General features: G+C 39.2%; 1 protein-coding gene across 1 annotated transcript in view; it reads right to left on the reverse strand.

Moving 5' to 3' along the window:
• The window catches only part of GABBR2 (gamma-aminobutyric acid type B receptor subunit 2), an 873,294-nt gene that overhangs the window by 311,915 nt on the left and 534,787 nt on the right, over window positions 1-26,592 (reverse strand). The window lies entirely within an intron of this gene.

Here is a 26,592-nt window from a genome sequence, read left to right on the forward strand (position 1 = left end):
TACCGGTATGTCACTAGCCTGTGAGCCAATAGGGGGCGAGCGCGCACCGCCGGAGGCGCGCTACTGCCCCCGCTCGTTCACGGACACCTCCGCGCGAGTGACCGGCGGACCCGATGTCTCGCGATCGTCAGTTACAGAGGGAGAAAGGCAGGCGGCTAATGTAAACAAAGTCGCCTGTCATTCTCCCTTGTGTAACAGCAGAGATAAAACGGTCCTTCTATGTAGGACCGTAGATCTCTGCTGTTACATGAACAGCCACATCCCTGCACAGTTAGAAACACGCCCCTAGGGACACACGTAACCCCTCCTTCTCCAATAAAGTTAATCCTTTCCCTGCCAGTGTCATTTTTACAGTAACAGTGCATATGTATAGCACTGATTACTGTAGTAATGTCACTGGTACCCCCAAAAGTGTCAAAAAATTCAGTCAAGGGTCCGATCTGTCCACCGCAATGTTGCAGTCCCGCAAAAGAAATTGCCATTACTCGTTAAAAAAAAACAACAAAAATAACAAAAATCTTTCCTTTAGTTAGTAAACGCAATAACTTTTGTGCAAACCAATCAAAATACGCTTATTGCATTTTTTTTTACCAAACATATGTAGCAGAAAACAAATTGGCCAAAAATGTTAAAAAATTTTGATTTTTACATTTTTTGGGAATTTCATATAAAAAAATGTGAAAAATATTGTTATTTTTTCAAAATTTACACTCTTTTTTTGTTTATAGCGCATGATCAAAAAATCGCACAGGTGATCAAATACCACCAAAAGAAAGCTCTGTTTGTGGGAAAAAAAGGACGTCAAATTAGTTTAGGTACAGCATCGCACGACTGCGCAATTGTCCGTTAAAGTCACACAGTGCCGAATCGCAAAATAGGGCCTGGTCAGGAAGGGGGTAAAATCTTCCGGGGCTTAAGTGGTTAACATTCACATATACGTGTTATGTGTTACTGATTGACAGTATGATTGAAACATATAATCCCACCAAACATCAACATTACTGCAAAATTTCTTAAAACTTGATTTTTAACATAAAATAGGTGGTTTCATGCTTAAAAAACATTTTGGTATACTTGTTCTTTAATTCCACTTTGTTTGAAAGTGAAATTAGAAAAATGGCAGTACTTTAAAGCTGCTTGTGTTCAAGAGAAAGCTTTGGAAACCCTGATCTCTCTGTACACTGGACAAATCCTTCAGATAAATCAAGGCACTCCCTGTTGCTTTAGGATAATGGAGAGGTAATCTTCACATGGCCATTGCCCCTTTAAGTGTTCTTTTATTAAGATGAGAAAGGGTCCTTGCTACCCATTTGCTTCTTCACAATGAATGGAATTTGATGTTTGTTTTTTACCAGATCACATTTATTCTACACAGTAAAAACAAGTTTTATCAAAGGAACTGCTTCATCAATAAACACAAGGCCGTTGCATAAACACAGAGGCTGTTCAATGAATCAAGGAACAAAACAATTAAAACAAATAAAAAAATAATAATTTTATGTCCTCTTCCTTTTTTTTTCCACTGACTCTAGTGCATTTCTTCTATAGGCAAAATTTTACTGAAATGTGAACAACTTTTATAAATCTTGGTAAAGCAATATTGTTCAGTTTGGCGCATTCTTAATCAATATCATTACAATTATTTTTTCACTGTGACTTGAAAGTCAAAAGACACATGTGTAGAGTTAAGTACTTTACTTCTGTGTAACACTTTGTAAAAAAAGCAGAGAACAACAGTTGTATACAGAAGAAAAGTAGAAAAGGCCCCACTGCATGTGTGGAAATGAGGACCAAATATTGCAGTGGGCCTAATACTGTGGGACTTTAAAGGGCATGGGATTGCCTATAGTGAGCACAAATGAAGGAAAATTTCAAAACTTTATTGATTTATCAAAAATCCTTAAAATGACAACAAACTAACTGTCAGGTTATATTACAAACTGTGAACATATTGCGTAAGGACATCCTATACATGGTTCAACGTCTTTGTTTCGCAATTGAATAAATGGCAGCTTCTTCAGGATACAACTGTACATGTATGTGGACTTTATGGGCACATCATGAGAAAGATAACCATACAAAATATAAAAATAAATAAAATATATTTATTTTAAAATTTTGTATGGTTATCTTTCTAATGATGTGATCATAAAGTTCACATACATGTACAGTTGTCGTATACAACTGTTGATCTTTATTTTGTTATTTTGGATTATGGCACACTCTTGATAGCTCTTTTCATTTTTTTGCAAAAAAAAGTGCTAACACAACACAGTCAATATATTTTTCTGGTAGCAACAACAATAAACAAATTCATCTAAGAGCCGGTTCACACTGAGGCGATCCGACTTTGGGGGGCGACCTGTGAAGTCGCGTGCACCGCTGTGCACCGTGACTTCGGCGCGACTTGCAGGGACTTCACATAATGGATATCTACGCAAGTCGCTCCCAGGTCACCCCAAAGTAGTACAGGACCCTTTTTCTAAGTCGGAGCGACTTGTGTAGCTCCTATTAGAATGGGTCCTGTACTACTCAATGGACCGCGACCGACCACGACTTGTCAGGCTGACAAGTCGCCTGACAAGTCGCGCTAGTCTGAATGGGCTCTAATTGTGCGTATGTTTTTTCTTTTACATAACAACTTGCATAGGAGATTGAGTGTCTGATTTAAAAGGTACGCCTTTTCCTCTGGGATGCAAAAGGGTGCTACAGCCTGTTTTATAGACTTGACATGGAGAGCTTGTAAAGTCATTGTTCAATTCCAATTTTTTTTTTCCACATTATATAGAGTAGAACAGGGTGGATAACCTTGGTTTCTACCCTGAGATACACTCCTTAATTCATTCACCAAGACAATTTTTTTTTTTTTTTGGGGTGGAGGGATTGGAGGAAGGGAGGGAAAAAGAAAGGGGAAGTGAAAAGAAAAATAGTTGAAGGGAAACATACAACACCAAAATGTCATGGTTTTGTGTAAATTGATGTTTTGTTTTTTAATGTCATATTTTTATTTGTTATGTAGATAAAGAAATGTAATAAAAATATATATATATAAAAAAAAACTATTCCAAGCAACACACACCTGCATTTACTAAAATCCATCTTCCTTTACAGCTGAAGCTTACATCCTCTTATCTCTAACATTGTTTTAATTAATGCATTATACATATGCTTGAATATTTAGATTTAGAAAAATTATTTAGCAATACTTTATATATTACAAATCTTATCCTATATAAAACAAGTGAAATCTGCCTCCAGTCAACTGAGATTCCACCCCAGCACACCAGTTGTTCTTTCCTGTATCCTCCAGCACACATACCTCACTTTCCAGTATCCATGCCATTAGTGAGATGACCACTTCAGTACACAGAGCTATTCTTTCTAAATCCTACATTGTATAAAAACAAAAGGGCACCAGAGGCTCCTTTCCCCCAAATTTGTTTTAGGTCAGTTTCACACATTCGTAGTCATTAATTCAAAAGGTTGCCTCAAAACCCATGAAATTAAAGTGATTGTAAATGATCACCTTGTAAAATAACCCATTCAGTTTCAAATAGAACTGAAGGGCAAAACATTTGTGTATAGAAACATTTTATTTTACTTTTACTAAAATGATTACCTTTATTTTCCCTTTTTTCTAAGTGACCACATTCCCTCTGTTGCCAGCTGCATAAGAGCTGGGGGAGGAGAAGCAGTAGTACACTGATCTTCCCAGTAAATGGCTGTGAAAAGGGGGGCGGGGGGGGTATGTCAGGACAAGTCAGATCATTGGAGGAGAACAGGAGAGTTCCCAGCACAGCTAAATAACTGACCACGATGTGCTCTCCTGCTTAGTGTGGTCAGTTTTTAATAGGAAAGTAGAGGGACTGGGAGGAACACCAGGGATTTCATACAAAGGAAGCAATACAAAGGGAACAGGATACGTTTCCCTACAAGTACATGGTACAGCAGGCACATATCAGGAATTTGAAATGTTGAGGTAACAAACACTTTATGATACATGTTCTTTTTTTGTAACGCATCACAACAAAAAGTATGGTAGTTTGTTACTGCCTGTTGTGGTGCACTGCAATGTATGTCCATTGGGAAGCATCTTTTGGTTTCCAATAAGAATATTTACAACCACAGCACACCAATGTGAAAAACAGTGGCGTACAAAGACAAGGGGGGGGGGCGGGGGATGTGTTTCGCACTGGGTGCCATATTGCTGGGAGTGCTTGGTCCACTCAACATTCTTATTTTGTGTGGCACAACACTGCACTGCAGGACTATGCAAAACAAAAAAAAATAAAAAATCCTGGAATAAGAGGGTGGTGGTGTCTCTGCACCGAGGGTTCTGTACTGCGGGGTGACTTTCCTGAGGGGTCTGTACTAGGGGGGCTACTGTCCTGAGGGGTCTGCACTGGGGGGGGGGCTGACTGTCTTGAGGGGTCTGTACTAGGGAAGGGTCTGTATTTAGGGATCTGTGCTAAGGGGGTGGGGTGTCTGTACTCAGTGGTCTTTACTGGTGTGCTGTGTGGAGAGTCTGTACTGAGGGGTCTGCACTGGATAAAGGTGTCTGTACTCAAGGGTCTGTGCTGGACTGGTGTAATGGGGGGGGGGGGTCCTTACTGGAGGGGGCGTCTATACTGCGGTGGGAGGGCTGGGGGATTTCAGGATGTTAGAGGAGCTCTATACTGCGAGAGATACAGGCTTGGGGAGGTAAAAGCACTGTAGCATATCTGCGCATGCATGATATTTGGTTCGTTGTGGTGGGTTGAATCAGCTTATTTAGATATATGGGCTGCCTTAACACAATGCACGTTAATTTTTTACAGGCTGCACCACATTAACACATCACAGAATCTGAACCATGAACTTTGGTGAACAAAGAAAAAATGCGGGTTATTTTAGAGGAGATTTTTTAAAAGAGATTTTTGAAAAAAGTGCAATGTCTTTAAGTGGTATATTTATAACGTAGTGAATGTGTAGTTACCAAACACTCATTGAAGGTCAATCATTCACTGTAATTTGAAACATATGAACCGGAAAGATTCAACTGCAGTGAATTTTTGCTGAATGACACATTTGCTGCTTTATAAATATACTCTTGAATGGTTCCTGTCAATTTCATAAAGCTCACTGGCTCAATCCATTACTCTCTGCTGGTGATAAACACAGCGAGGTGCTACCTGTTATCATTTTGTCATCTTAGGCCTTGTTCACATGGGTGTACTACAGGGTACACCCGTATGTGGGTCGTGTTTGCCTGTGCTAGGATGCACAGGTGTTCCGTCCATCCCCAAGCAGGCATGCAGGCAGTCTCATTCATGGAAATTTGGGACACAGCGGCTGCATGGACACAGCCACTGCTTCCAATTTTACAGCTGTGTGGGTACGGGTGCACAGAACAAAACATACACTGTCTGCGATTGGGGCCAAGCACCCATATGAATGTCACACTGAGAGCAAATATTGGGCTAACATGGATGTAAGCTATACAATGGCCATGTGAACAAGGTCTTAGTTTAGCAGTTTTGACAATAAAGAGGAAAAAAAAATTATTAACCACTTGCCCATTTTTTGCGATATGACACTCCATTACTTTAACTGACAATTGCATGGTCCTGCAATGCTGTACCCAAATACAGATTATTTCAATTTTTTCCCACAAATAGAGCTTTGTTTTGGTTGTATTTGATCGCCACTATGTGTTTTTTATTTTTTGCATCCTTTTTATTTTTTGCACTATAAACAAAAAAAAATATGTTTTACTTTATGCTCTAAAACATTAAATTAACTGTATCCTGACCGCCCGCCGCAGTTTTACTGTGGCAGGCTGGCTCTCCTGCGCGAACCGACGTAGCTCTACGTCAGTCATGCGCAGGGTGCTGGGGGGCAAACGCTAGCCAGTGGGGATTCCGATCCACAGGACTGGCAGCCGCGATTGCCAACAGGCACCCGCGATCGCTCTCCGCTGAGAGAGAAGGACAGTCAACTATTGTAAACACAGCTGACCGTTCTTTTCTCTGAAATGATCATAGCATGCCTGTAATCCTGCTATATAGGATCACAGGTCTCTATGATCATTTCACAAGCCCATCCCCCATACAGTTAGTAAACACTCCCCTAGGCTCACAATGAACCCTTTGATCACCCCTAGGTTAACCCCTTCCCTGGCAATGTCATTATTACAGTAACATATTTTTAGCACTGATTACTGTAGTAATGTCACTGGTTCCCTCAAAAGTGTCAAAAATGTCAGTTAGGGGTTCGATCTGTCCGCAATGTCGAAGTCCCGCTAAAAATTGCAGATTGCCGCCATTACTAATAAAAAAAAAAACATTAAAATGACATAAATCTTTCCCCTAGTTTGTAGACGTGATAACTTTTCAGCAAATCAATCAAACTACGCTTATTGCTATTTTCTTTTTTTACCAAAAATATGTAGCAGAATACAAATTGGCCTAAAAGGATGGAAAAATTAGATTTTTACATTTTTCTTTTTTGGGAATGTTATATATCAGAATGTGAAAAATATAGTTTTTTTTTTTTCCAGTAATGTCGCTCTTTTCTTTGGGGCAAAATGTCATTTGTTTACACAGGCAGATCTCAGTTCTGTGTATATTCCCGACGATCGGCGGGTGCCAGAAGACATCACAGCAGATGTGGCCCGCCGGCAGCGTACACACGGCCACTGCAGGCGGAAGTGCAGAATCACATATACAGGTGCATGTCATAAAATTAGAATATCATCAAAAAATTAGGTTTTAGGTTAAGTTTAGGTCATAAGAGTTTGCTGGCCAATCAAGCACAGTGATACAGTGATTATTAAACCAGTTATTGATACTTTTGGCAGTGTGGGCAGGTGCCAAGTCCTGTTGAAAAATTAAATCAGCATCTCCATAAAGCTGGTCAGCAGAGGGAAGCATTAAGTGCTCTAGAATTTCCATGGTAGAGGGTTGAGCTGACTATGGACTTGATAAAACATGATGGACCAACACCAACAGATGACATGGCTCTCCAAATCATCACTGACTGTGAAAACTTCACACTGGACCTCATGCAACTTGGATTCCATGCCTCTCCACTCTTCCTCCAGACTCTGGGACCTTGATTTCCACATGAAATGCAAAATTTTCCACATTCCGTGATGATACTGATTTAATTTTCCAGCAGGACTTGGCACCTGCCCACACTGCCAAAAGTACTGTAGTAGTGTTTGTTTGGCCAGCAAACTCGCCTGGCCTAAACCCCAAGAAGAAGATGAGAGACACCAGATCCAACAATGCAGTTGAGCTTAAAGCGGAGTTCCAGCCATTTACTCACCTGTCCAACGGTCCAGCGATGCGGCCGCTGGAAGCCTCGATCCTCTCCCTCGGCGCCGGCATCACTGCTGTGGGCACCCGGCTGTTACAGTTTGCGGCTTCACAGCCGGGTACCCACTGCGCATGCGCGAGTCGCGATGCGCGCCGTGATTGGCCGGCAATCTTCTGGGACCTCTGACGTGTCCCAGAAGATTGCAGGGAGGGAGGGGGAGAGGAGAACTTCCGCTCAGGGCGCCGCGGCGCTCCGAGCGGAAGTGGGAGCGGTACCTGTCAAAACTAGGTACCCGCTCCCCCCCCCAAAAAATTACATGCCAAATGTGGCATGTCGGGGGGTCAGGACTCCCTAAAGCGGAAGTTCCACTTTTGGGTGGAACTCCGCTTTAAAGTCACTATCAAAGAAACCTGGGCTTCCATAACACCTCAGTACACGAATATACTTTTCAGTAAGCCAACATTTCTGTATTAAAAATCTATATTCTAATTCTAATATTCTAAATTTGTGAGATACTGAATTTTGGGTTTTCACTAGCTGTAAGCCATAATCATCAAAATGAAAAGAAAAATGGTTGAAAAATATATCACTATGTGTAACTCATCTACAGTATATAAAATATATGAGTTTCCCTTTTTGAATTGAGTTACTGAAATAAATTAACTTCTTGATGATATTCCAACTTTATGAGATGCACCTTTACAGTCATACCAGCTGTATCTGTGTTTTTAAAAGAGCATATTTTCTATTATTTGATGGCTTGATTTTTTCACAGCCTGTTCACATACATTTCACTGCTAAGAGGCTGTATGTGGATTTTCTCAGGGCTTGTTTCCTAATGGTTGCTGGTTGCAAAACATTTTTTAGAGTGTTTTTTTTTTGTGTGTAAAAACAGTGTAAGTCCCCTTTCACACATGCTTTCTGATCAGGCGGATCTGATCGGATGGTCCATGCACCTCTATGGAGCAGCAGATGTCAGCGGTGACATCTCTGCTGACACCCGCTGCCATCCGATGACGATCCTGTCTGTGAAATCCGACAGGCGCTCCATTTTTATCCGATCTCCGATAGAGGAGAGCGGGGATCTAACAGGTCTGTCTCTGCACACAGAGCCCAGAGGGACCTGTCGTCCGCCTGCTCAGCGGGGTTCGGCAGTTCAATCCCCCCAGAGCAAAACGGAGTCCGCAGAAAGCAGGGCAGAAAGCCCGTGTGAAAGTACCCTAATACTCCTGGGCTTTGTACAACAGCACAGAGGCTTGTTTTTCCTTTGGGATGAAGAATGTGAAAGCATGATTGTGAGAGATTGCGGGAGAGGGGTAGAGCATTGCCACCCCATAACATTAAGTGCATCAAACAAGGACCTTTATATCACCAATCTTATCTTATTTTTATCAAATTTAAATTTAGCCGGGGACACCGGGCAGTTGTTGCTGACAGTCTGTTGAAGATCTTTTTGCATTGTTTAAAAAGAAATAAGTGCAACAACAGTATGCACTTAGAGCACCTCACATGATATCATTCCCAGAATCCCAGCAACAAAATAAAAGGCATTCACTGGTTAGGCCTGATATCCCTGAATAAACTGTCCTGCTGCTAGTCAATTGTACACTGCTATATCCTGTGTTTTTTTTGCCATGATATTCTTTTTTGCCAGCAGGTAAATGGAAATAGTTAAGTATGACTTAAAACAACAATACATGAATTTATATAACTATTCAAAAAATATTCATAATCCGGCAAGTAATTCTGTAGCTGCTTAACCACTTGCCGACTGCCGTGCATATACTGCGGCGGTCAGCCCCTCACAGGCAAAGTGACGTACCGGTACGTCACTAGCCTGTAAGGCTCTGGGGAGCGAGCGCGCGCCGCCTGAGGCGCACTCCCACTCCCGCGCGGTCACGGACCCCCCCGCGCGTGTGAGAGGCGGACCCGATGTCCGCCACTCACTCACGATCGTCCGTGACAGCGGGAGAAAGGCAGGCGGCTGATGTAAACAAGCCGCCTGTCATTCTCCCCTGTGTAGGAACAGTGATCATACGGTTCTACTATGTAGGACCATTGATCATTGTTCCTACACCTCAAGCCACAGCCAATCACAGTTAGAATCACGCCCCTAGGGACACACACAGCCCCTCCCTCTAAAAAAAGTTAACCCCTTCACTACCAGTGTCATTTTACAGTAACAGTGCATATGTATAGCACTGATTACTGCAGTAATGTCACTGGTAACCCCAAAAGTGTCAAAAATGTCAGTCAAGGGTCCGATCTGTCCGCCTCAATGTCGCAGTACTGCAAAAAAAATCGCAGATCGCCGTCATTACGCGTTAAAAAAAAAACAACAAAAAGGACAAAAATCTTTCCCTTTGTTAGTAAACGCGATAACTTTTGCGCAAACCAATCAAAATACGCTTTTTGCGATTTTTTTTTTACCAAACATATGTAGCATAAAACAAATTGGCCGAAAATGTTAAAAAATTTTGATTTTTACATTTTTTTGGGGAATTTCATATAAAAAAATGGGAAAAATATTGTTATTTTTGCAAAATTGACGCTCTTTTTTTGTTTATAGCGCATGATCAAAAAATCGCACGGGTGATCAAATACCACCAAAAGAAAGCTCTGTTTGTGGGAAAAAAAGGACGTCAAATTCGATTAGTTACAGCGTCGAACGACCACGCAATTGTCCGTTAAAGTCACGCAGTGCCGAATCGCAAAATACCCCCTGGTCAGGAAGGGGGTAAAATCTTCCGGGGCTTAAGTGGTTAAACAAATTCAGACCTTACATAATCAGCTACATAAACAGGCAAAATATTTATTTTCTTTAGTTTTCCACAACAAAAATGTAATTCTGGTAAAGGATTAATTTTTTTATAAGCAAAGTCAGCTGGTGCATTCTGATTAACCTCTTTATCAGGCAAGGTGGTAATGTCTGCTTTGGCAATCAGAAAATTTTTCATGATCTTTATTCTGTTTGCTGTCCATGCAAATACCACAACAAAGTAAGCTGGATAGAAAACATTTTGCTTTGGCATCCACTTCAGTACTCTTTAGATCTGGAGCTCCCATTGGTTTGAGTGAGATTTATTACCAATGTAAAGCCTTAACAAGGTCATTCTAAAGATATACACATCCGCAGCAGCAGAAAAAGACCTTTAATTCAGGAGTTATTGTGATCATTCGTTTTTCACCTACAGCCTTGATATCTTGGCCCCCTGTGTACTTGAACAGGGCAGGGATGGCCTTATGTGGGAAAAAAATAAAAAGATAATAAAATGGTAATTTGCAAATATGGTAAAAAAAATACATGAAAAATAGTAGTAGAAGGTGGGAACATGGCTGGGTCTTGACCAGTGTTTGGCTCTCAGCACTAACAAAGCTCAGTTTCTGCATTTTCTATGTTGCTTAAAAAGACTGTTGGCCACTAACACATTTAAATAAGATCTACAGCAGTAGAGCAGATCTGCTACTTATAGTTCTATTAACATGTGGTTGCTATTTCTTTACTACAGCATACTTTTCCAGGACTGAGAAGTATAGACATCCTTGAAACTCATTAGTTGGTTTCTATAGCACCTTCTAGACAGCAACTCCCACCCTCAATCTCACTATCAAGCTAGCTATTTAGCTTATAGCAATACCTGCTGCCTTGGTGTTGGGTTCATTACCTAGCACCAGGCTATGCTATCTCCTGAATTTTTGTTTCTCTGTTTACTGACTTCAGTTTTTATCTGACAATGCTTGTTTACTGCTTGCCCTGACCTTTTGCCTTTTTCCTGATATTGTCTTTTGACTGTGTACCATGCTCTTTTGCTTCACCAGAGCATTCCTTGTGGGGTGCTCTGGTGAAGTTCTGGTGTGTGTGCTTAGACTCTATGCCTGATTAACTTTAAGTCTCCCACCACATCCAATGTGCAGATATCACAGAGGGTCCAACATCTATTGTATTTTGTTTTGTGACAATCAGTTCTCTGTGCACTTCAGAAACACTTTGGTTTCAATTATTTCTCTTTCCAAGGTATTTTTTTCCTCCAGATATGGGGAACAACGATGAGAGCCTTGTTTGCTCCCTGTTACGCCAATCTTACCCTTAGCTGGTTGGAAGACTCTCATATCTGGAGAAACAATCCATTTATTGCCCATATTATCCTTTACGGACCATATATTGACGATATTATCATCATCTGGGACGGCCCCCCTTTATCAGTTGTACCTTTTGTTCAATATTGTAATGACAATACCATCGGTCTGTTCTTTACTCATGTTTGTGATCCATCTACTTTGGTTTTCCTTGACCCTGAACTAGGCTATACCAATGAGCAAATTATTTCCAAGATGCATTTCAAACCCACCTGGGGCAATTTTTATCTTCATTCCCATAGTTTCCATCACCTGAGGTGGCTTAACAACATTCCTAAAGGATAGTTTAGTCGTCTTCGGAGGAACTGTACACATGATCAGGATTATTTTTCCCAAGGTCAGATCCTCAAAGACAGATTTCAGGAAAAAGGTTTCAACCCCAGCTTAGTTGAACAATCCTTTAAAACATGAGCCACTAGCCAAATTAGGGCCACTAAAACTGAGACTACCTCGGGGGCGAATATCAAATTTATAACCCGGTATCACTCCCGTTTCAAACAGATGGGGAAGGTGATTGCATGACATTCTTTTTGAAGGTCGGTTCTCCCAAACAGACCTAAATTTGTCTATAGAAGGGCTCCCAATGTGAAAAACAAAATTGTCCCTAGCAAATCACCATCCAGCAATAAGTCCTCCTCCCATCCTTTGGCTACCTTCTTCAATATAGTAGGGATGTTTCAATGTAAAAAAACTAAAATGCAAGATGTACAATTTTGTGGACCACCACAAAAAGAGTTTTACTGATAACAAAGGAAAAACATATTCAATCAGTTCCCTATTTTCCTGTTCCACAGATTTTGCCTATGTGTCCCTGGGGTCTCCTCTATGTAGGCAGGACAATTCGTACAGTCTGGGTACTTTTGGCGAACACAGGAGACTCATTGAGGAAGGCAGCACTGATCATAGTGTTCCCCGCCATTTTAAATACACTCATGATGGCCTTCGAGTTTAGGTTTTAGGAACAAATCCCCCCTGTGACTCTGTGGCAGAGAGGTTTCATACCCTCTGCCGCAGAGAAACCTTTTGGATTTATCACCTCAATACTCTGTCGCCAGGAAGCCTCCATTTGGAACTTGAGGTGCATACTATTTTGTAGTGAGTATCCAGTCTCCTCTCTGTTCTTATACATTTTTCAGTTTTGGTAAATTATCTGAGCTTCTGTTACCTTTGCTACATACCATTCTGTCTCTTTCAATTAGAAATGCATAACAGTTGTGTGTATGTGTGTATGTGTGTGTATGTGTGTGTATATATATATATATATATATATATATATATATATATATATATATATATATATATATATTATTTATTTCATTTAGTTAATTCATTTGAATTTTTTTTTCATATTTTTGTCTTATATATATCTTTATTACCAATATATATCCATTTTTAATCATATATGAATATATCTCTAGTAATATTATTGGTAATATTGTAATGTAATACTTGATCATTATATTTACAGTGCAGCTATTTTATTTTATTTTCTTGTTTTACTCCCAGTTTCCAGTAGTAACATTGAATTCCCTGATACTGGCAGTCTGGAAGCCAAGGGTTAATGGCTCAGCTATGTCTTCTGTGATTTTCTCTCCCCTCCCACTTTCCTCCCCTTCCCACCCTTCTAGCTCTATGCAGCAGCTCAGCTTTCTCCCTCATTCCCCTCCCATGTCCCTCCCCTTCCTGCTATTTTGGCTTTATAAATCCTTCACAAGAAGAGGCTAAGTCCTTGCAAATGCGTCATGCACACCCCCTCTCCCGACATCCACCAGGAATGTTGACAGCTGTCATCCTCATGTGTAGCCTAGAATGCTGCTGCTAATATCCATACTTTGAGCTGGCTGACTTCCTGTCATCCTCCATCTCTGTTTTGCTCAGTGATGCCTACAACCTCACACTGATTGCAGCTGCTTGGTTCCAGGTGTTCCCTATCCATGCTGTTTCATGCTAACCTCTATGTAAGTGTGCTTTTTTTTAAAAAAAAAGTGTTTTTTATTTGATACTGACCTCAGCGCCCTTCTATTGGTTTTCTTGCACTTCAGAAACATTCTGTTTAAACCAATACTGACCTTGCTCTCTCTACTCTCACCTACAAGGTGGTATTTTATGTAGCTATCATGTCTGCCAGTCCAGTCTCATTTTTTTTGTACAAGCCAATGGGCTCAGACAGTTTAATTGTACAACATATTTACCTGACTCTTGCACGTAGCAGTTTCCACCACAGCTGACCTTTCAGTCCTTTAATTGACTTCTTGACAGCAATTAAATCATCTACATTTTGATTTTTATTGATCCAATGTACAATATATATATTTTTTTTAATTTAATACTGAATAAATACTTTAATGAATTCACTAAGACAAAACTCTTCATTGATCTCATTAACAACTCTGTAGTAAGCGTTAATCATTATTTCCTGTTCTCTTTCATCAGATCCCCTGAACAAGACTTCTGACTCCTTTAAAAACATCAGTATTCACCTTGTTCATTATGCTATCAATACCCTCCACATGGTCAGAAGAGCCCAGCAATGCAGTTGAGGCCAGATCAAATAACTCTTTTACATCCGAGAAGCATGTGTGGTCAATGACAATTTTGCCTAATTTCTTAACTTTCTCAAATGGACAAGGTGGTGTTAAGACTGAAGACTTTAATTTTTTTAACTAAGTTGCACTGCTGTCCCTGCCAATGTTTGCTTCAACAGGACAGGGATGGCCCTACAATGAAAAATTAAAAAATAAACTTAAAATAAAATAAAAGTAAATGAAACCAAATATGGAATAGGTTTTCTCCCTGCAGCTAGTGACAATGATCTAGCCACAATTAGACATCAGGCAATCCTTAAAAACGCCCTGCACCTCCACAAACACAACAGCTAATTGACAGCCTCAGATGTGCATGCTTTCTTATGAGACTGTGTGCTGTGATGTGCAATGTGTGGCATCAGATCCCTGCTGCCTGGAAGCAGAGAAATATTATCTAAACTTTGTTCTTGGAAAGCTGAGGAGGAGAGAAAGCTTAACATAAACAGGCGCAGCTTAAGTAGAAGGATCTAAAGTAATAATCTCTGTCAATTTCTTTTCTTTTTTTACCATTGTTGTCCCATTGGGGACATTTCTCTTCACTTTTTGTTCTATACCCAAACCAGGAAGTGAGAGGAAATCCCTCCAAAGTGAGGAAACCGAGGTGTGTCACCAGGGTCACCAGAAATATTGTGTCCCTACTGAAAGATTTTCCCTGTTTTGGTGTTCTGATGTCAACCCCAAATTTGGGATTTTCTTTTACTTTCACTTTTGGGGATAATGGTAAACAGGACAAATAGAGAGGGTGAATCTCCCTAACGGGGACACGGGCAGCAATTAAAACTGACAGGTGTTCAGATGTTCGGGTGTTCTTCACTCTATCCAAAACTAAAAAAAGGTTTTGTCTTTAGGTAAACTATAAGTCATCACTGTGGGGTTGATTTACTAAAACTGGAGAGTGCAAAATCAGGTACAGCTCTGCATAGAAACCAATCCGCTTCCAGGTTTTTTATGTTAAGGCTTAATAGAACAAGCGGCAGTTAGAAGCTGAACTGGCTACTATGCACAGCTGCACAAGATTTTGCACTCCCCAGTTTTAGTAAATGAACCCCTGTGTATCACCTTAAGGCTACTCAATTCAGGAGGCTTATGTGAGGGATTTTTTTTAACATTTTAAACCATACTTTGTGCAGGAATATACAATTCTGAATTCTAAAATACAAAGGTGTAGTATCCAACCAGATGTCAGTTTACTATAGAGTAGCAAAGAAAATATTTGAGGTCTAAACTTACATTCTCACCTTTTTAGAAAAACTTTTTTGGAAAATATAATTTTTTTGAATATTAGGGGGGAAAATCCACAAATTGTTAATTATAGCGTTATCATGCTGTAGATATGAGGTTTTCCTGGCTATGGCTAGGACAATGTCTTAGCTTTGATATTTCAGCAACTTCAGGACTGTTGAGATCTGAAAAGCTGATGACATAGCATTAGAGTGACATACGTGTTTTGCTTCTGTACTCAGCAAACCAGGATGTTCTCTGGGTACAGAAAGTGTTTTAATCAATTGCAGGACAGTAGTAATTGGACATGCCTGGGAATTATTGCCGTCTACCGTACGTTAAACTCTTGCTTTGCTCCTGTTACCTACTGTATGCTATTTCGTGAAAGTCTTGTCAGATACAGATATTTGTTTACCAGTGTTGCTTGACAGGTGCAGATGGTGTCCATGTTAATTGATTTATCAAGCTGATTTTCTTTAGCTTTAGCAAGTGCTAATTAAGCCTCCACCATAGACATTTGGCTACCAGAGAGGCAAGTGGATGGTAACATGCCTGAGTGCAGCTTTTTGAGCAGACTGCAAAAAGATGATTATTTATTTAATTATGGTCTCACAAACTTCAAGCAGTAGATATCTGCTCTCCTATAGCATATGACTGTCCCACCCCTCTCCCATGCCACCTGGTGTGAGTAGGCCCTCAGGGAGAGCAGCACTGCATCATAAGTAATAAAGTGATATAGATAGTACTTCTATGGTGACAATAATTTGCTGATGCCAAAACAGAATAGAAGAAAAGATGGCAGAAAGTAACAGAAAGGCAAATACTTTTCTCCCACCCCCACTAGGCAGCGGGGATGCCAAAGCATGGGGCCGGTGGCACCGATTACCGCCAGGCACCCGCAATCACTCCCTGCTGAGAGAGAAGAATGGTCAACTGTTGTAAACACAGCTGATCGTTCTTCTCTTTAAAATGATCACAGAGTGCCTGTGATCCTTCTATATAGGATCACAGGTCTTTATGGTCATTTCACAAGCCCCTCCCCCCACAGTTAGTAAACATGCCCCTAGGCTTACATTTAACCCTTTGATCACCCACTAGGTTAACCCCTTCCCTGCCAGTGTCATTATTACAGTAACAGTGCATATTTTTAGCACTGATTACTGTAGTAATGTCACTGGTCCCCCCCAAAAGTGTCAAAAAGGTCAGCTGGGGGTCAGATCTGTCTGCCGCAAGGTCACAGTCCCGCTGAAAATCGCTAATCACCGACATTGCTAGTAAAAAATTAAATAAATAAATAAAAAAATGACATAAATATTTCCCTTAGTTTGTAGATGTGATAACTTTTGCGCAAACCAATCAAAATACACTTATTGTGATTTTTATTTTACCAAAAATATATAGCAGAATACAAATTGGCCTAAAAGGATGAACAAATTAGATTTTACATTTTTTTTTTTGGGGGGGGGGGGGGGGGAATGTTATATAGCAGAATGTGAAAAATATTGTTTTTCTTTTCAGAATTGTCGCTCTTTTTTTGTTTATAGCGCAAAAAATAAAAATCGCAGAGGTGATCAAATACCACCAAAAGAAAGCTCTATTTGTGGGGAAAAAAGTACATCAGTTTTATTTTGGTACAGCATCACATGACCAAGCAATTTTTACATTAAAATAACACAGTGCCGAATCACAAAAAAATGGCCTGGTCATTAAGGGGGCAGAACCTTATGGTCCAGAACTGGTTAAAGGGTAACTCCACTTTCATGGGGAAAAAAATAGAAAATAAAGAAAAAACAATATAGTGTATACAATTGCGACACAAATCATATTGTAATTGAATGTTATTAAAAATAACCTTTCCTTTTCTATCTGCTGCGGTTGTAATTTTCTGAAAACGCAATGCAATATGGCTGCCTGGGGCTGTCCTGTACACAGAATGTGTACTGACCACACCCCAGAAACATCATTGCTTGTGTGATTGGCTCACCAATTTTCCCAGAAGTCTGCCTTAGATACAAGTCAGATTTCTGGCATGCCCTGCAACAAAAATCTCATTTTTGGTGAGATACTCCAATAGGAACATGTCTAAAGGGATGCAGACCCAGAAGCTTCCATCATTAGAGCTCTGCAGCTGCCACATCTGATAAATAATTATGAAACCACTCCCATTTGATCCACTTGGTATAGAGGAACAAACAGGGATTTCTTCAGAATGACAAAAGGTAGGAATCTGCAACAAAGTTTGTTACAATCCTTGTAATGTACATAGATCACCAAGATGGGAATGTTTTTTTTCTCAACAAAAGTATTTGCTTAGCAATAGTATAAATCATTTTAAGCATATATATTAATTCAAAAATTAAGCATAAAGTATTTAATCATATATATATATATATATATATATATATATATGTGTATATATATATATATATATATATATATATATAATATTCCATGAATTATTTTACACAAGCAACAGAGGTTCATTCATTTGCTGATGCCAAAACAGAACGAAGGAAATGACAGCAGAAAGTAACACGAAGGCAAATACCTTCTTTAAAGTACAATAGGAGTATTAGAATACTAACAGTATAAATCATTTTAACCTCCTTGGCGGTATTCCCGAGTGTGGCTCGGGGTGGGATTTCAGTGCCATTAGCGGTAGCCCCGAGCCACACTCGGGGTGCCGCCAGGGAGCATCGCTGGATCCTAGTAGAGCATACTTACCTTGTCCCTGGGATCCCGCAATGTGTCACTGCAGCATACGGCGGCCGGATCTTCCACCCGATGCTGTGAGCCCCGACTTCCGTCTCCTGCGACGTGACGCTCGCAGGGGGTGGAACCGGCGGCAAATTTGAAAAGTAAAACACACAAATACAATGATATATTGTAATCCTATTTGATTACATTACAAAATAAAATAAATTGACATTAGTTTGCCCCCCAGTGCCCTTTCCTACAGTTTTACTGTACTTACAAAATAATTGTACCGCTTTCAGCACCTAAAATCGGAAACAATCATACCGCCAGGGAGGTTAAGCACATATAACAATTTAAAATTTAAAGGGGAGCGCTTGTTTGCTTCCCCCCCTCCGCTGACACATTTGGCACCTTTAAGAGGGAAGGGGGAGTGGGTACCTGTTTTTAAAAGGCAGCCGTCCCTACTTCTGGGTGATATCCCGCAACGAGGTTCCCCCGAAAGCTTGCCCCCCCATCCTTTGCGCATTCACTGTAGGGAACCAACTGTGAAGCCGCGAGGCTTCACTGCCGGTTTCCCTTGCAAGAAATGGCAGCGGCAGCACCCAAGAGCTAATTAAAAAATCAGCTGGGGTGCCGGCATCACAGGATCCCTGGACAGGTAAGTGTCCTAATATTAAAAGTCAGCAGCTACAGTATTTGTGGATGCTGACCTCTAATGTTTTGGTGGGGGGCTGGAGCTCCACTTTAAGCACATATAATATGTATTAAGCATGCACATAATATTCCATGTATTCATTTACACAAGCAAAATGGTATTTTCCCAAACTATGCTCAGAATGATCTTTTCTAAACAGTAGATTTATTTGTTCTTTGATCAATGCTTTGTTAAATTATGGGGTGTATAGTACAATAACAGTTGTTAAGCATGCCACCCACGTTAGTTGTGACATATTTTTAGCAATGATTTTAAATGAAAGACTCCAAAGGCATGAGTGCACATTAATTTTAATTGAACTAATATATTGGTGTTTCCTTCACTTTAGTATTTTACAACAGTCAGTTGAACAAAAGTGTCGTTATATAGTCAAGGATCCCAGTTGAACAAAAAATTCACTATACATAAACAATAATGGCTAAGTGAGGAAGACAGATGTCAGCACTGCTAGCGATCAAGAAGGCTGCATTTTTTTACTTTTGCAGTCTATATCTGCAAATATGATTCATTGATCATAACCCACTGACAGACTTCTATTCATTTACATATTGAATCTTGTAAACCAACCGGTCCTAATTTACGTATCAGACATCTTTGAGGAGCAGAGATGAGTGATGGAATTTCAATAAATTTCACCTCCAATTGACTCCAAAAAAACTCACTGAAAATGATCCAAAAGAGAATGTCTCTTTCCTAAAGGGGTTAGTGAAATTATGATATTTCCTGTTACATATTGCATTTCCTGAAATGTCCTCATATATGGCAAAAGTAGATCATGCCTGCATACAATATATGAAAATGAACACTTAGAGTCTTCATTGGGAAACTGTGATAGGGTGAAAGTAGGAGCCCGAGATAGAACATTGTTACCCTATTGATGCCTGAACAAGAACCTTAATATCAGGATCACTAAGTACCATTTTAATGAAAGCTGCAGATTTAAAAACATTTAAAAATACTTTTGTAATAGCATTAATATAATAAAGCCTATGTGAGATTATAGTGATTGGGGCTGTGCACACTTTAAAGTAAAATAAAGGGGAAAACTATAAACTATTAACTATTACAACTGAACAGGGCAATTAAAATATATGTATTTTTTTGATATTATTGTAATATTGATTAGTTATTTGAGTATTTTTCTTCTTTTTTCTCAGGTTTTTTTTTTTTAATGTATTGTGTTTGTTGTAATAAGTGCAAGAAAAACTGTATTTATGTCTTTATCGTTGTGACATTACATATAATGCTTTGCAGCTCCTGAAGAAGCCAATTGGTGAAACATGTTGAGTGATGAGAATTTGTCAACAACATGAGATTCTGTATACAATATTCTTTGTTTAATTTTAACATTTGTTGTATTCATACATTTATTATGCTGACGTATAATAAAAAAGTATGTTTTTATGATATATGTGTTATGGCACTTTTAAAGTCCCCTTCCTTTCTATTTCAAAATGGGTCAATGGAGCATTAGCCTTGCAGTGCACAAGTAGAAGGCTTTACTGCTCGTTTTACCAAGGGGTAGTGGAATAAGCAGCTATACTTGCCATATTCATTCTTACTGCAATGTGCATATAATATAATAGTTTCTGTATAGCATAGTAGCTCACAGAAAATGTAAAAAAAAAAAAAAAAACTGTGAAATGGCAACAAATCAATTTTGTAGAAATTTGTTTTCTTTGAGTAGAGTAGACGAAGAATAAAACCTCTGTCACTTATTATTTATATCTGATTTCCAGTTGCAGATTTACTATCACTTTCTGTTCCATTTGGTGCCATTTTAGTTCCATTTTGGTTCCAGCAAATGGAATGCTCTTTTGTTTCTATGGAAACCCCAACTAGGGAAATTGCCTGACATAATATGCTAGCCACACACCAGTCAAAAAATCTTCGAAAAACTAACACATCTTCTTGAGAGCAAAAAATATTGCCATCATGTAATGACTGAATTTCGAACAATAAATCGTTCAATAGACATAAATGAATCAGTGTCTCATTCATTTTTTACTTCTGAGTCACATATGCACTGTACCAACAGTTCAATTTTTAATGGGCGAGAAACACATTAACTTTTAAATTTATCATCTGTTCCGCAGAAACTTTTCTTTCTATTTTTTCTGCTCAAAATCTTCACAACCAAATTTTGAATTGTGCCCATTAACTAGACGAAAAACATATGAACTGTCCACATTTTCAAATTATTTTTCTTCTAGTGTATGGGCTCTATTACTCAATGCTACACGCCTGTTGGTTGTTTATTACCTTTTAGGTACCGGCTAACAACCAAATTTATCCATCGCATGTTACTGGATTAAATATCGCCGCTAGCTTTGGCAAACTATTTTCTGACACAATAGGGTTGATTTGCTAAAGGCAAAAAGGCTGTTCACGTTGCAAGAGGATTTTTACCAGAGCTTAGTAAATGAGTTGACACTCTACTGACTTCCATCATCTGATAATTTGAAAAGTGTAACTACCATATTCAGTAAGCTCAGGGGCAATTCCTTTGCAAAGTGCAATGTTCCTTGCAAAGTGAACAGTCATTTTGCCTTTATTAAATCCACTCTGAATGCTCAAAACCATTGATACTGCTCTTTACTGTTAAGCACTCCAACATTCTCATAATGTATAAAGAAATCTGGTACTGCAGTGGGCTGCATATCCATTTAAGTAATCTTCATACAGCCAGAATACCTTGTATAAATTAAATATTGCTATACTTCTTCACTGTAACATGGTAATGTTGCTACTACTGAAGGCAAATAGATTGCAATTTTAATAAATGCATAACAAATGAACACAAAACTACATTTAAACATAATTATAGCACATAACTTTGATTTCATATGCTCCATTTTTACATCACTAAACAGGGTTTGACAATAGGGAAAGCCTGAATTACTAAGCAATTTTCAGAAATTCTCAAGTGGTTATTTTTCTCTTTTATAGCTTGGTTTTTATTACAGGTTTTGAAAACATGCAATGGGAATTAGTCCTCCTTATAATTACTTTGACATCTAACAAATTCATAACTGTGCTTTATGGCACAGCTCCCAAATTGAAAATGCATTCATAAAATTTAAGTCATTTGCTACAGGTCTTTTGTAGCACAAAACAGCTGTTGATGTACAGCAGAACTTGACAAATATAAAGAGCCAAGTAGCCAAAGTGCCTGCAAACTTCAATATGTTTTAAGGCTTGGAACCTTCTTTATGTGAGTAGAAACACATGGAACTTGGAAATTGCCTATGGACTCCATGATTTAACTAACTATGCTTTTAGAAGCAAAAAATGTGTCTGGTGTCTATTTGGTGGCTCATGGAAAATTACCCATGCCACGTCCTAAAATCGTGAGTGTTCCCTAATGTATTTTTGCATTTAAAGGGTTTGTAACCCTATACCATTGCCTTGCTGCCAGCTCTTCTGACATCAGCTGGGCGTCACTTGACTGCCAAGCTGGCCACTCGGCTCCTCCTGCTGTAGCCCTGGATTGTGTTATCAGAGCAGCCGGAAGTCGAGTGACAGGCCTAAAGACACTTCTCAAAAAGGTATTTGGAGGCATTGTTTCTTACAAGAAGTTATACAATGCAGGATGGGAGCTTAAGAGAGAGGAGCTGGCAGTGATATTTGACTGGTTTATTATCAGCAGCAAGGGGGGGCAGAGACAGAGACACAGACACCCGGAGCTGACAGGCTGGGAGGGGAGGGAACAGAGCAGAGAGGAGAGCTACGGATGACGGAGGCATGCAGGCTGACCATGGTGGTCAGGGCTCATTAGCTATGATTATCATGGTCAGCACATAGAGGGAGATACAGGTAGTGGCAGGATCAGCCAGGTTTTTTACAGTTTCCAGAGGGGCAGGTTAGACAGCACAAGCACTGTGCTGTTTAACCTGCTAAAAGGAAACAGAATCTCTATTTTTCTGTTGTATATTTTTTATGCACAAGGTTTTTTTGTATGCTATATTATACTCTAGGGGAATTTTACATTTAGTCCGCGACCTACTATCATTTTAACAGGAAAAATCTCTTCATCCAATTGTTATATTGTATACAACTTTTTTAATGTAGACTAATAAAACTGTTCATTTTTTATACATATGTGCCTATACAGTCCATGATTTTCGGGAGTTTTCAATTAACTCTACTTTTAGTTGTGCATTCATTTGTCCACTCTTAAATTAAAAATTGTAATAGTATAGTCTCATTATATATTGTAACTGGCCAACAAGTATCACATATTAGGACAATGCGGACAAACCACAGAAGGTTTATTAATTTGTGTATTTAGAGACCCTGATAAGCAACTGTACAATTTAAGGCCATCTGGCTGCAAACAGCCAGATAGAGGTGCTGACTGGCAAAAGGGCACATCCATTTGTGTGTCCACAGAAAGAAAGTTGAATTACTGCAGATTAATATTCCCTAGAATGTTATTGATCAAAGCTGACAGCAATTCTCTACCAGATTACGCCGCTCCTATGATGAATTTTACCCAAGATCTGAGCTTAGTCATGACTTGGGTTTACCATCAGCCTAAATCAATGAGGAGTTAGCAAACACTAACATAGGGTAATGTAGCTTGCTTTCTGTGGAATATGTTTTTAGAGATTTTCATGTCCTAGGCTCACAAATAATTTTGTACAGGCTCCACCCAATATATTTGTGCAATGAAATTATGTTTAATGTAGGACAGCCAAAACCTCTAGGTTTATACATTTTCCTATGATCAGCGTCTCCATGATAGGAACAAGGGGCACATTTCCCCAATGGAATGCAGATAGCAGTAAAACCTGATTTTAGAACTTTCCCACCCATCTAAAAGAAATGCTTTTTTGCCACCTATCACAAATTTCTAATTGGTATGATTTAAAATAAGTTGGTCACAGATCTGTTGGCTTATTTTATTAAGATACTCTTTATACTATAACAGTTTTATGCTGTATACCAATAGCAATCAGTATCAGCATAGCTATCAAATGTATCTGCAGTGTGACTACCTTCAACTGATCTAAACTATGCAACTTTATAGATTTTGGTTAAAGAAGATATGGCTTCTTCTACTTGTCATGGGCAAAGTACGTTGACTGCAAACTTGGTCTGATTGTGTTAATTATATTAAAAATGCTTCTACTGAAAAAAATGCATCTTTCCACGTGCAGACGCCATTTGCAATAAGAAGTGGCCAAGTCAAAGACTACTATATAGCAAAACATTAAAATATACCAAATAAAAAGACAAAAATTTTGTTTACATTATTGAAAGAGAATAGATATAGGAGAATGTAAAAAAAAATACCTACATATTGTAAATGTTGCATGAATCATTTATTTTTACTTTTGCTTGATTAAAAAAAAAAAATCTTTGGCTTTGATACCTCCTTTGTGAGAGTCTATGCATGGTCTGGCGAACACACAGATCTGCATTATTAAGGAATCATTATGCTCACTTAATCCTTGCTTCCCCTTTCCTAATTGCCACATTTAACAAAGAAATGCAATTACTAGGTATTTTTAGATGTTTAATTTTTACAACCTGTTTTTCTTTTTTTTGGGTTAAAAATGGAACAGCCAACTAAGCATATAGGATCTTAAGTTTTGTAGTTATACACAGATTCCTTTGCAATTCTTTCTTCAAGAATTGATGTAGCTTTGAAAGTGTATAATCAAGGCACAGTTGTTTTACGAAGTTAAATTAGTGAAGTATTGTTCTAAGACAAGATGTACTGCACACTTCACAATTTGAGTAAAATAAGGCATGAATGACCACATATGGTTAGCACATACTTGAAGAAGTCTGCTAAGCACTGTTTGTATGTAAACTGACCACAAAATAGTACCTTAAGCCTCGTACACATGCAACGATTGTTGGCCATGAATTTTCGGCCAACGTCCAATCGGCCGATTGTCGGCTTGCTAGTATAATGCTTCCGACAACCGACAGCGACTTTTCAGCCGAACAAAATCTGGTGTGCATGCTATAAAATTTTTGTTGGCCGTCAACAGAACGGCCGATTGTTCGTCAGTCAGTACAGATTTCGGCAGACAAAAATCAGATGAGCAAGACTGGGCATGCTCAGAGAAGAAAAAACACACGGAAAGTTAACCAGCACATGACATCACTTCTGAAGTTGGTTTTTGTTGGCAGATAAAATTTGTGTGCAGTCTAGAGCACATTTCAACCAACACAAGACAAAAGACGGCCGATCGGTCGGCCGATAATCGGTGCGTGTGTACGAGGCATTAGTGCTATTTTATAAAAACCTATTTTCTCGTGTAGTAAAAGCAGACAGTTTATTGGGGTTCACATGCATCTACACCATATGGCAAAAGTTTTGAAGGCACCCTCCAAATTATTGAGTTCAGTTGTTTCAAATGAAGGGCACTGTTAATGCTACTGTATACAGTACAAATACTTTTTTAAAAAATTGTGTGTTTTCAAACTTCAAACAGTTTTGCGAATGTAAATTTTTTTGTTCTAGCATGGCTGTGCCCCCATGCACAATGATATGTCCATAAAGATATGATTTGATAAGTTTGGAGGAGCTCATGTACGCAGCATGCCTGGATTCTTCATTTAAAGCCCTAATGCTAGTGTAGTTACCTCCAAGTTAGAACATAAAAGCTGGCACACAGTGACTTTTGTGTGGACTATTTTAGTAAAGGAATGCCCTACTTTACGTGCATGTTATGTTTAGTTATGTCAACAGTATATCTGTTTGTGCTAGATGCTGGAGGTTAACAACTTCTGGATCAGAAGGTTTTACCCCCTTAATGACCAGGCCGTTTTTTGCGATACGACACTGCGTTATGTTATCTGACAATTGTGCGGTCGTGCGGCGCTGTACCCAAATAAAATTGATGTCCTTTTTTTTCCGCATGAATAGAGCTTTTTTTTGGTGGAATTTGATCACCTCTGCGGATTTTAGTTGTTGTGCTTTAAACAAATCCCAATAAGTGTATATTGATTGGTTTGCACAAAAGTTATCGGGTCTACAAACTAGGGGATAGATTTATGTCATTTTTATTTTTTATTTTTTTTTTTACTAGTAATTGTGGCGATCAGTGATTGTTTAGAGTGACTGTGACATTGCAGCGGACAGACCTGACCCCTAACTGACATTTTTTTTTTCATTTTTGGTGGAATACAGGAGCTCTGCATTGATTCCTGAGAGAACAATGGTCTGCTGTGTTTACAACAGGGAGTGATCGTGGGGGCCCAGTGACCCCTGAGTCAGCTTCTCCTCTGGCACGTGCCACCAGGATCGCTCCCGCGTACAGGTACGGCGATTCGCGCAGCCGAGCCAGGCTGCTGTAGTATATCTGCGGCGGACGGTCGGCAAGTGGTTAACCCACTGGTTAAATTAAAAAAAACTATGACCAGCCTATGATGATTAACTTTATCCTAAAGCGCCCAGACTGACAGATAAGGAGAAACAAAGAGTGTTCAAAAAAGAAACTGTTCATGTAGACTAAATAGTGATTTTATTTATTAATAATAATAATAACAATAATAATAATAAATGATTGGTAAAGATGTATCCACTGTGAAAATGTTCAATTTGTCATGTTTAATCTACCATTCTGTCAAACTTACTAAAAACAGGCATAATTATTTTTTACAATGTGATATTGTTTCCATTTTCCCCCAGAGTAAAAGTACATTTTTCCCCTGACACCAATCAGTCAAATGATATGCACGGTGCTCTGCCATGTGTAGGAATGTTGAGTGATGCTATATACCAGGCAGTTAGAGTGATCTGACTCCTCTCTTCCAGTCTGCTGAACACACAGGAATTCCTAATCATGCAACAGCTAATGCAAATAATTGCCAACTCAAATTAGATCACATTTTATTTTCCATTTTGTAAATTGATTGAGGGAGTTGCTTAATTCGCTGCAATGCTGATAACAGCCCCAACAATGATCTGACAACATT

Source organism: Pelophylax lessonae, assembly GCF_965119305.1.
Source record: "Pelophylax lessonae genome assembly, chromosome: 5".
NCBI classification, from domain to species: domain Eukaryota; kingdom Metazoa; phylum Chordata; class Amphibia; order Anura; family Ranidae; genus Pelophylax; species Pelophylax lessonae.